Source organism: Ranitomeya variabilis, chromosome 3, assembly GCF_051348905.1.
Source record: "Ranitomeya variabilis isolate aRanVar5 chromosome 3, aRanVar5.hap1, whole genome shotgun sequence".
In the NCBI taxonomy this organism is placed as follows: domain Eukaryota; kingdom Metazoa; phylum Chordata; class Amphibia; order Anura; family Dendrobatidae; genus Ranitomeya; species Ranitomeya variabilis.
The window spans coordinates 7,134,468-7,147,080 of NC_135234.1; the positions used below are offsets into that span (position 1 = coordinate 7,134,468).

A 12,613-nucleotide genomic window follows, 5' to 3' on the forward strand; every position below is an offset into this window, starting at 1 on the left:
GCCCTCGCTGCAGTGTGCCCATTAGTTAGTACATAGCAGGCAGCCTTTCTGGTGACTAATTACTCTATGTGCAGTACCTGGTCTGACCTGAGGGTAAGGGGGCACCAGAGAGCTGCAAGTTCCAAACTGGAAGTGGGATATAGATAAATCCCCTTCAGAAGGAACCAGGGGGAACCAAACAACCCCGGTTTGTGACAAATTCGTGTGCATGATGGGGAAGATAAAGGTATCCTCCCATGAACCGTGACAGATTGGTGGCAGCGCGGTGGGATTCCTTACAAGCTGTCATGCGTCTGAAGACATGCAGGCTCACCGCCGGATCCTACCTCAAAGGTGGGGGGAGTATGACAAATATATACGTCATTGGTCATGAATGGGTTACTGGTGTGAACTTGCACCTCCACATTGCACTTATTGGAGAATTTTCCTCAATGTTGGTTGTGAAGACCCGGGGGAGGGTCGGCGAGCACCCCAGGTCTGCTAGCCAGAACCGCATGGACCGGTATCGTCCCGCCGAACACCCGCTCTCCCTTTAACATAGGCAGAACACTGCTCAGACAGCACAGGGTGAGGGTAAAACAGGGTGGCAATGCTTTATTAAACCACAACACACAATAGCAAACAGAACAGTCCCTGCAATTACCCCCAATATGGTGCGAGTTAGAGTCTCACCCTTCCACTGACTCGCCGGGTAATGGCAGCTGTGACTTCAGTTGTAGTGATGATGCCATGAGATCTGTAATGTTGAGTCTCTGAACACAGGCAGATCCTCCTATTTTATACGTCACAACTCCTCATTCAGCCATTCCACCACAGGCTTGGGGGAAGGTGGAAGGAGGCCATCCCTCACTACTGGAGTGTGCAAACAACAAGCATAGATTGTCCTTCATATTGCAGAACAACAATGGGTCATCAACATATTAACAAACATTCAGACATTGTGCCTTTGTTTCCCAAAGATCGTAGAACAATACAAGGACAGATACAATAGCTGATCAGCAGCCAGTCAACAAATAACAGCCAGTGATCAATAATCCAGGGACAGTAAGGGCCAACAGTCATTCTCACATGAACTCTTGCTCATGTCCCTGGGCCTACTGAAATAATGCTTGGATAATTCAGATTAAATGCGGTGTCGCCACCTACCTCCCCCATCTTAATTAGCTAGACATGGTAGGCTTCCAATCATCCTCCACTTATCAGGGACAGTCCATCAGCATGTCTTTAAGCAGAGACAGGAATGTAAGAGGTTTCACCTTCATGAGAAGGAAACTTTGTGTTATCTTGTTTCCTCAAAGCATATTCCATATTGTTCTGGCCAACAAACTCCACAATCCCGGTGCCATCCTTGTGCACATTAGCATAGCAGACATCTCCAGCTTCTCTTATAAGATCTTTTAGATCCTGCAAACTTCTCAAGGGGGAAGCTCTGACATAAGAACTCTGTACTCAGTTCGTTGAGAAAGTGACCCGTTCCTCCAGTGTGTCCTCGATAACTTCCCCCTGGTCTCCTGCTTGACCTGGGAAATTCCACACGTAAACGATGAGAACTGAACTCTTATCCACTGCTTCCACTCACGGTGCTTTCCGCCTCACGTGGATCCTGGAAGCTGATGGAGGCGAATGGTGTGGCAAAGCCTCCACCATGATTCTTTAGCTCGATGGTACAGATCCTCCCAAACTGATGGAACAACTCCTCCAGCTCCTTCTCTCGTACACTGGCTGGTAAATTGCCCACAAAAATGTTCCCATTTCTCAAACACTGACCCCCAGCCCTGGAGAAGGCCACTTGGCAGCCTGCTACATGGTGTTCTGGTGGTACAATATCTGGGCTGGCTAGGGTGATGGAAGACCCAGTGTTTTGAGGTCCCTGAGTCTTGATATCACTGAACTTGACTGGCTGGAAGTGGCTATGGAGGTTGGCTGGTGTAGGGTGGTCAACCTGCCATATAGTGTGAACAGGGTATATCACTTCATCCTTTGCTGGTGTATCCTGGGGGTAGTGCCCCTCAGTCCCTAATGACTCATCTTGTCAGACGTTGACTGGATTTACCGGCAGATGGGCTCCAGGCATGGGGCCACGGCAACAATCTTTGGCAACGTTTCCAAGGCGCCCGCATGAATCACAGCACCGTGGGTGAGACAAATCACTGGTACTGTTAATAACTAGTGATGAGCGAATATACTCGTTACTCGAGATTTCCCGAGCACGCTCAGGTGTCCTCCGAGTATTTTTTAGTGCTCGGAGATTTAGTTTTCATCACTGCAGCTGAATAATTTACATCTGTTAGCCAGCATAAGTACATGTGGGGATTCCCTAGCAACCAGGCAACCCCCACATGTACTTATGCTGGCTAGCAGCTGTAAATCATGCAGCTGCATCAACAAAAACTAAATCTCCGAGCACTTACAAATACTTGGAGGACCCCCAGAGCATGCTCGGGAAATCTCGAGCAACGATTATACTTACTCATCACTATTAATAACCCTTTGTCCTGGTGGATTTTCTGTTGGGAAGCGGGAAAATCCTGCTTGAGTGACTGGTGGTCTGTCAAATCTTTGGTTGATGGGTCTTTTGGGATCGGTGGGCATAATGGGTTTCCAGCGGGGTCAGTTGACTGTAAACTCATGAGCCAATCGGGCTGCTTGCTCTTGGATGTCGGGTTTCCAGCCGGCTACCCACTTTTGAATTTCTGGGGCCATGTTCTCCGTACGTTGCTCAAACACAATCATGTCCTCATCAGTCAGCTTCGGGTACCTGGTGCATCAGCATTAGAGTCTCAAAATCTGGACTCATTAAACACTGACACGTTTCTGTAGCGAAGATGATTTTCTTGGTGATGGGACATCCTGGAGGTAGGGTCCGGCGTTGGTGGTAAGGGTACTGGTGTCAAGGTGAAAATATATATCTTTATACTCTTTTTGTACTTTTATACTTTTATACTGTGAAACAATAAGTTTTTCCTATCTGCTAGCTAATGCAAATGTAATTGTATTTAAAGATGGCCGCCAGGGTTCGGTTTCGTTTCTGGTTTGTGTCTGGAGGGATGATTCATTTCTTCAGAATCGAAACTCAGGAATGTGAAGAAAAGGAGGAATCCACCAGAAGACGTCAGAACAAATCAGAAAGACTGGATGCTAGCTTAAACCCCGCCTAATGCACGCCTTCCCCTAACACTCAATATAGTATTGTGTATTTTAGAATAAAGCCAGTTGGTGTGACCGCTGCAGACATGTGTGGATGCACGGGGCATTAACTAAGTTTGAACCAGCTACCTGTCTGATTTATTCTTATCCGGTACCAGATGCCCTGCACACATATTAATTTGGAATGACTGGTGAAGGAAGGGTAATTGTCGTATTACGACCCCGACAATTTTTGCGCCCAACGTGGGGCGTGGCCAGCGATCCGAGACCCTCTGGACCCATGCCTGGATGTCTGTGGATGATACCCGTAGTGGCTGACCTCGAGGACTGATCACCCTCTGCACGCGGTAAGTGGCGATCATGTACACTGTATATGTCACACTTGCTAGTGTCTCAGCCGTTATTGGTTTGTCTGTAGTCTCCTTGGGTCCGGGAGGTGAATGATCGAGTGGTGAGATCAAACGTGATCCTGTGCCATGCTCTGAACCAGCAACTGAGAGACGTCGCATCCTGTGCGACCTCTGTACACCACACCTCCCTCACCGGTCATTGTACTCCGTTCAACCACCCTACCCGTGACTATTGTCTAGTAGTGAAGTGGAGTGAAAGATTGAGCTAGTTGTAGATTGTGGGGCAGCTTAGAGAAAGGGATAGGAGACGCAGCCTCTGTGATATTGTACCAGCTAGGTAATTTAAGACGTCCCGGAGGGGGACCACCTGTATTTCTGTGGAGGGCTCTCATTAGGAGACCGCCTCCCAACGGTTTGGAATATCGTAGCAGGATAGTCTGTTAATCACTGGTGTTCAGGTTAGGGACAGAGAATATTGAGCGCGAGGCTCTTTTTCTTATACGTTGAGCGAGAGGCTCCGTGTTTTTAGAACGTCAGTGTTGAAGATCGCTGCTAGTGGCCTACTGCAGGAGGACATAGTATTCTGTGAGCCAAGCTGCGTATCTTAAAGTAGAAGTCCGTGCCCCACAAGTTAGATGAGGATGCCGTGGAAGTCAAGACAATGGTCACGGGAGGGCAAGAGACAGTCAAGAAGCTTATCTGCGAGTTGCGCGAAGCTTAAAGAACAAAGGATGAAAATAGGTTGATGGAGGGGAGGATCAGATAATGTAGAGCCCGTGTTTGGTTATAAAATGCCTGTGAACTGTGATCTTACAGATTGTAAAATGGCCGCCGTGCCACTGATGATGAAAATGTAGTCCCAGCCACCGCCCTGTAATGGCGGCGGAAAGAGATCTCCAGAAGCGTAGGTGTGTCCTGTTTGTGTTGTGCAGAATCCAACCTGGGCGGAGACCTGCCTTGTGTGTGCGTACGGACCGTCCTTGGGGCTCCGCCCAGACCACGGAGGATTATAGAAAAGTTTTGTAGAAATTAGGTCTGAAAACTGCTGTAATTTGTGACTGTAGAAGATATGGAGCTTTGTATCAGTGCTGTGTACTGTAGGGGAGGGGCTGAGCAGATCGCTGCGAGATTTCTTTGTCAGTTTTTTTTCTTCTTTCTCCTTATCTGCGCTACGTGCTGGAGAAGGGGGGTATGGAGTTGGGCTCTTGCTCTCCCTTCAGGGCTGTGGAATGCAGTGATTTTTTTCTTATCTCCGCGTTACTAGATGGGAGGGGCTGAGTGAGCCCCTGCGCTATTTGCTTGCAATTTTTCCCCTCGGCGCTGCGGGCTAGAGGGACAGGAAGCCATGTATTGCATTCCAAAGTTTTCTATGTCCTTGGTACAATACACACTGAGAGATTTATGTTTACAGCAATAAGTACTGTATGAAATTGAAAGTGAAATAGACCTGCCTAGTCTTAGATGAAAACTTGTAAGTAATTGAAAGATTGGTAAAAGGCACCAATATATCCTGGATTGCCGAGAAGTTCTATGGGCGTCTTATGGTAGTGTTTGAAGATCTGGGATTCTCACTGTAACAAAAAGCCCATTCATACTTTTTTGTAGTAGACCCGATATTGAGATTTCCACTCCGGATGATGCATTGCAAATAGTAAAAGGTTTTCAAAAGAATTTAGTCCAGCAAGAAAGGCAGGGGTTAAATCATTAGCCGTAGTGATTCTTGCTCGCTCACTGGCCCCCATCGCTGCAGCTGCGAGATCAGTGTTTCTTATCTCCATGTAACAGATTCCAGCTTCTGCCCCCTCCCTTTGTACACGTGAGTCCAGCTTCACATTCCAATACGCCTTTAACCCCGTATGGGAATTTCATTATCTCCCCAGCCCCGCCATGCAAATTCTCAGATCAAGAGCTTGTTTTAAAATAGAGTAAATGACAGACCCAATAAATATACTCTTATAAAACCTATGCCTGTGGGACCTTTCCCTGAAGTTACTGCTCAGTTCGTAATCTCTTCTATATGTTCGGTAAATTTACTGGGGGCAGTTTTATTATTACAGTTCTGCTCCAGGATATAATTCCAAGATGATGGTCAGATGGTCCTTGCGTTATATAACTCCTATGCAGATGAATATAAAGAGATGTGTATCCTACTTGCCTTTCCTACGGTTATGATGGTCCTGATAGACCCAGATTCTCCCCCAATAATGCCTGTAGAACCAGTAAAAGTGTTTCTCAAACCTGGTGCTCCTTTTCCCAAAGTCCATCAGTACCCTTTGAAACATGATCAGGAGCAGTGTCTCAAGGGGCAAATACAAATGTTATTTGATAATGGTGCCCTGATACCCTGTGTTTCCCCATGTAACACACCCGTGTTTCCCGTTAAAAAAAAAAAACCCACCCGGTCAACCCCCTGTGTACCGGCTGGTACAAGATCTACAGGCATTTAATGCAGTTACTGTTCCAGAAACTCCGGTGGTGCCTAAGCCGCATACTCTTTTGTCCCAGATATCTCAGGATGCCGCTTGGTTCATGGTTATCGATCTTGCCAATGTCTTCTTCAGCTTTCCATTATACCCAGATTGCCAGTTCTGTTTGCATTCATTTAACAGGGATGACAATTGACGTGGACAGTTATGCCAAAGGAGGCCCAGTCATAGTCCAAGAGTGTCAGGCCTACCTTGCCGCTCATGGCCCCTTGCATCCAGGAGACGCTATGTCCACCCAAAGAGGGAATTTGCCCTGTGATATAGTGTTACACATTGCAGGCCCCGTATATGATTGCAAGACACCCGAGCACTGCCGTACAGTATTGCAGACTGCCTTGCAGACAGAGCTCACCTATGCAGGACATGCTACAGGTGTGCTGATTCAGCTTCATGGAGACAAATAGAGACCTGTTGCTTATTACAGCGGCCGCCTGGATACGGTGGCAAGAGGAAGTCCCTTCTGTGTTCGGGCCGTGTTGTCTGTCCAGCTGTTGCTACACAAGTCTTCAGAGATTGTTTTGGATTACCCACTGATGGTCCACACCCCACACGATGTATATAGTATCTTTAACCAAGTACAACCTAGCCACATGTCCATGGCTGGACAGCTGCGACTTCGGTGTGCTATTCTCATGCCTACTAATGAGACTTTGAAAAGGTGCACTGTCCTGAACCCCGCTACTTTTCTCCTAGTTCCCCTGGATCCAAAGGGGGGAGGAGTAGGTGACATGAGCAAGGACACTTTTTCTTTTAAGAATGGATCCAGAGGAACAAGATTAGGTTTCCAAACCCCATGATTGTCTAGAATTGATGTCTCAGGAAACGGCTGGTCTCTAGTGTGCCTATTCTAATGCTGATTTTGAGCTTTTTGTAGATGGATCCCGTCACCAAGATGACCGAGGATGCTACTGTACCAGATATGCTGTGGTCTCAGAACATGAGGTAATCAAGGCAGAGTTAATGCCAGCTCATATGTCTGCACAAGAAGCATGCAAACTAGCAGAAGGTAAGACTGTAAACATCTACACTGATTCCAGGTATGCTTTTGGCATTGCACACGATTATGGGCCTATCTGGAGAGCCAGGGCTTTCCTGACAGCAAATGGCCATCCCTTTGAACGTGCTGAGGCAGTCCAGCAACTTATGAATGCACTACAGCTTCCCACCCAAGCAGGCATCATAAAGGTAAAGGCACATACCAAAGGCACTGATGGACGGGCAAAAGGGTAACGCACTGGTAGACCAGGCTGCCAAGAAAGCAGCAAGCACTCCTGTAGCCTCTCAAGTACATCACCTAGACACCCCACCATCTCCACTTGTGTTGAAAGACATCTTAGCCCGGTTACAAGAACAGGCAAGTAAGGAGGAGAAAGATAGGTGGCAAAGGATAGGGGCTTGCTCTGATACCGTTACCGGACTATGGGGGAGGGGTGAAAAGGTCTGCCTACCACAGGTACTGTACCCAATGATGGCACAGGTTCTGCACGGGAATGTGCACCACTCGAAGACGGCCATATGTGACACCCTACAGAAACAATGGATTGCCTCCGGGTTTTCCACCTGCGCAGAAAGGCAGGTACAGAGCTGCATGATATGTGCCACACATAATCAGAGTAGGACAGTGAAAACTCCATCCAAACACACTCCCCGGCCCTTTAACCAATTCCAGAGACTGCAGAATGATTATATTCAGTTACCCAGGGTAGGGACGTATGAGTATGTGTTGGTCTGCATTGATTTATTTTCAGGTTGGCCAGAAGCCTACCCAGTTGCCAAAGCTACGGCTAAGACAACGGCGAAGAAACTGATGGCTGAGATCATATGCAGGTATGGAGTTCCTGAAGTCATTGAAAGCGATCGGAGTTCCCATTTTACTGGAGAGATCATGTCAGAGGTAATGGCAGCACTGGGGGTAAGTCAAGCATTGCATACTCCATCCGCAGAGCAGTGGAAAAGTGGAGAGACTAAATGGAACTCTTAAGCTTAAAATCCAGAGGGCAATGACAGAGACTGGTAAACCATGGACAGAATGTCTTCCTCTAGCTTTGTTTTCAGTAAGATATACCCCAAACAGGAAGACAGGACTGTCACCATATGAGATTCTGTTTGGCAGGGGCCCCAATCTTGAATGTTTCTTTCCACAACAGTTGCAGCTCAAGTACCAGGACTTGACTAGCTATGTGCAGGCCTTACATGGACACCTTGCCAGAGTGCATTTAACTGTCTTCAGTTCTCTTCCAGACCCAGACAAGGTTCCTGGACACCATCCCTTTGTGCCAGGAGACCTGGTGTATGTGAAAAAGTTTGTGCGCAGAGATTGTCTCCAGCCGAGATTTGAAGGACCTCACACGGTGATCCCGGTCACCCCCACTGCAGTAAAACTTGAAGGAAAGAGCACCTGGATCCACGCCTCACACTGCAAAAGAGACCGAACCAGTGTTTAGTCACAGTAGTGACTGAAGGGAAATGTTGCTGTTGTTTTTGACCTTGGGACTGAGGGCTGTCCTCGCCCCTACCTCTTCGGCCCCTATTGTAAATATAAGAATTCTGGCCCCACTATTCTCTGGGGAAACCGGACAGCCCCGGCAAATATCTGGCGATTTGATTTCTGTGATGTAGTCAAGTGCCCTGAGACTGAACGGATAGTAGAGGGAATCATCCAGTTTTATATGTGTGTTACCAGAAATGACAACAATAACTGTTATTATTGGGCAGATGCTGCCTGGAATACGGGAGATGATTGGGGATATAAATCTAGTGAAGCCATGTTCCCAAGCATGGGACGGGTAGGAGTCTTCGTGGGAGAATGCATCTAACAGCCCTTCTGCAACCACTTAGGGGCTGTAAATGGGGTAAAAGTTGTCACCCCCTCCTCCTGAATCTGGAGAACGCCCAATCTGCTGACCTGCAGACGTTTGTACTGGGAAGATATTATAATTATGTATTTAGTAGTGGATACCATGGGAATTTAGACCCAGGTGAGCGTTTGCAAAATGTAGTTAATGAAGTGATCCCCATTCCAGGTCTCAGTTGGCAAGAGGTTTTCTCCATAGAAACACAAACAGCCCCAAGGAAAAACCTATGGTTAGAATGGGTGAGATACAATGTAAGAGTCCAGAATATCTCTGTAGGATGTATTGCTTGTGCTGCTGCGAATACACACCTATACACACATGCACTGCTTTTCCCTGATGACAACACCACTGCCTGTGTCATGAATCGTTTGAAAGGTCTGAAGCCCACTGATTGCCCAGATTATGTCCTACCAATTCATAAGGAACCTAGACTAAAGGTCCCAGAAGAAGTAACCGTATTAGCTGACAATTACACCTGCTATAATTCCCAAGACACCACAGGTACACCAGTAGAAATCTCTGAGACAGGTTACTGCAAAGAGAACAGTTCTCTAGATACTGATTTGCTAATTAAACATACACAATATATGTACACCAAAGATACCTGATGAACCTACCAGAAAGAGGAGAAGTTTTGATCAGCTCCACATGAGTTATGAAGAAGATCCACTAGTATATATCGATGCCATTGGAGTGCCAAGGGGGGTGCCTGACCAGTTTAAAGCCCAGAACCAGATTTATGCCGGCATTGCTTCTATAATCCCACAGGTGCAGATTAATAAAAATGTTGAATGAATCAATTACATATATTACAGAGAACGAAGATTTGTCAATTATAGCTGTGATGCCTTTCAGGATATAGTTGAGGACTTGGGCCCTAACACTTGTATGACCCGTGCTGCAACCCGACCTAAGAGAATTACACTGAATCCTGTCCAGACAAGATCACATGTAGTGATATAAGAAGCTGACACAGGATTGTGGTTGGTGGATAGTGGGGACATTAACTTTTAGGAGTAGGCTGACAGTAATCCTTTTGGGAAGGAGCTGTAGACCAGCATGTCATGTCGCCCCCACCACCAGAGAACCAACCACATCAGGTAGGGTAAGACAGATACAGGAATATTATCCCTGGAGGCCCTCTGACTAGCTAGCTATGCAAAAACTATTGGCTGACCCTGAGAACCAACCTTTCTCATTCTACAGACAAATAATGACCATATGATGGACGTATAAGTGCACCTAGGCAGGCCTAGGTAGTTAGTGAGCACGAAAACAGGTGACGTGCTAGGACGCAAATTAAGATTTTCTACAGATGTGACAAAGGAGAGAGTGTAGAGCTATACGTTGGACGGTTACAGCTGAAATGGGAAGACATGGAAAACAGTCCCATAAACCCACTTGATGTTAGAGTATTGGTAAATACATTCATTGACGGTATGACTAAAGACATACGAGACGAAATATAGACAGCCAGACCTGAATGGCAAAATGTAGATCCGAAAGACCTGAAGGTTTCTAAAGAAGTTGAACAAATTAGGACAATAAGACGACGTGTCATGTATGCTGGAGCAGACACATCTTTCTTCTCCAGTTGGTTAGGTGGGATCAAGAGATTCCTTCAATAAGTTTGTTTAGTACTGATTGCCCTCCTTATAGTTGAATCAATAATTTTCTGTTGTGTTATTCTTTGTACAAAAAGGTTATTGCCAAAGCAACTCCGACTGGCACCTTCCTCAATCAAGAAGTAGACCCACCAGAGTACGATGGTACTGATCCAGGGGAGATCCCTAAGTATATTCCTCCTCAAAAGAGTAGACAGAACCCCCCATTCTCAGATGATGCTAAGAGATTTAGTTTAGGGACAGTGGGAGAACTCCATGTGAGGTTAGTGAAGGGTTCAGCTGCCTGGAGGCCTCTCGCTAGGGGAGAGTTTCTGAGGTGTCTGGATGAAGAAATCCACCTCCCCTTTTCCCATCACATGGACAGTCTCGAAGGATCTTTCTTTAAGGGAAAAACTTAGTGTTTAGGGGGGATTGTCAAGGTGAAAATATATATCTTTATACTCTTTTTGTACTTTTATACTGTGAAACAATAAGTTTTTCCTATCTGCTAGCTAATGCAAATGTAATTGTATTTAAAGATGGCCGCCAGGGTTCGGTTTCGTTTCTGGTTTGTGTCTGGAGGGATGATTCATTTCTTCAGAATCGAAACTCAGGAATGTGAAGAAAAGGAGGAATCCACCAGAAGACGTCAGAACAAATCAGAAAGACTGGATGCTAGCTTAAACCCCGCCTAATGCACGTCTTCCCCTAACACTCAATATAGTATTGTGTATTTTAGAATAAAGCCAGTTGGTGTGACCGCTGCAGACATGTGTGGATGCACGGGGCATTAACTAAGTTTGAACCAGCTACCTGTCTGATTTATTCTTATCCGGTACCAGATGCCCTGCACACATATTAATTTGGAATGACTGGTGAAGGAAGGGTAATTGTCGTATTACGACCCCGACACTGGAACTCCCAAAACTGATTCAATAACACAAGCCCTCTCCTCACTTGAGGCTCCGGGTCCCAATGCAATCAACAACTCCTGGATTCGGGCTGCTGGTGACTACTGGGTATTGGATTCCAGACTACCACTGGATCCTGGATTTGGCAAGCAGCTTAATTCCTCTGGGTCCACTTCCACTGAGTTTTCATCGTCCTCCATGACGTTCAAAGACACAATCGCCATCTTGCTACACCTTATCTGACCTGACTTATATAAGGTTTAATAATTGATTTCATTAGCCATTTTCTCCTTCACAATCCCCCCGCTGCCACCAAAATGTGGAGACACAGGGGGTTGGCGGGCGCCCAGGTCCACTAGCTGGAACTGCATGGACCAGGGATCGTCCTACCGAACGTCTGCTCTCCCTTTAATGTGGGCATAACGCTCCTCAGACAACGCAGGGTGAGGGTAAAACAGTGTGGCAATTATCAAACACAGGCAGATAACACATAGAACAGTCCCAGCACAGTACCCAAGATGGTGCAAAACTACAGAGTCTCTTCGACTGACCCACCGGGATGAAGGCAGATGTTATGTCAGAGCTCCCAGCGTTGCTACCGCACCTGTGGTACACACACAGAGAGGAGGTAACGACAAGCGTAGAAAGATGACAGTCCATACAAGGTCCAAGGCCAGTTGACACAAGAGGCACAATCTGGCTTTTCCGAACATCTCCATGGACCTCAGGAGCCCAGAGGATCCCAATCCTGGCTTTCTCCAAACATATCCATGGTTCAGCTATGGTCAATGGAGCAGATCTGTATCCTTGCAACCTGGGCCAAAAACCCCTAGGTTGTTTCCTGTAGAATGATAGATCCATGTTCCTCATGATGGAGCCATGATAAATTGGCTGCAGTCCTGTCGTACGTCCTTTGGGTGTTTTAGCAGAATCTCTGGCTGTCTCTCTCTGTCTCTGAGTCTCTTTATAAAGAGGCACGTATCCTATTTTTAGATTTACCCAGTGTCCTTCAGTCCACCCTCACCAATAAGGAGAAGAATGGTTACAACCGCCTTGTTTATGTAATCTGTTTGCATAGATTTTCCTCCTGTTTTAAAATTCAACAAACTATCTGGGCTAGACAATGTATAATTAGCATATTCGTAACCTCACTATTCATCAAGGATAAGAGCACACTGTGTTATATCAAATATCAGCTTACAAGTCAATATTACAGGCTTACACAAAAAAAGTCTGTTTTCTTGACCACCAGAAATCAAC

At 46.4% G+C, this 12,613-nt stretch overlaps 1 pseudogene; it reads right to left on the minus strand.

The window, feature by feature from the left end:
- Positions 1–579: 579 nt before the first annotated feature.
- Positions 580–11,577, minus strand: LOC143817595 (serine/arginine-rich splicing factor 9 pseudogene; annotated as a pseudogene).
- Between the last annotated feature and the right edge of the window lie 1,036 nt (positions 11,578–12,613).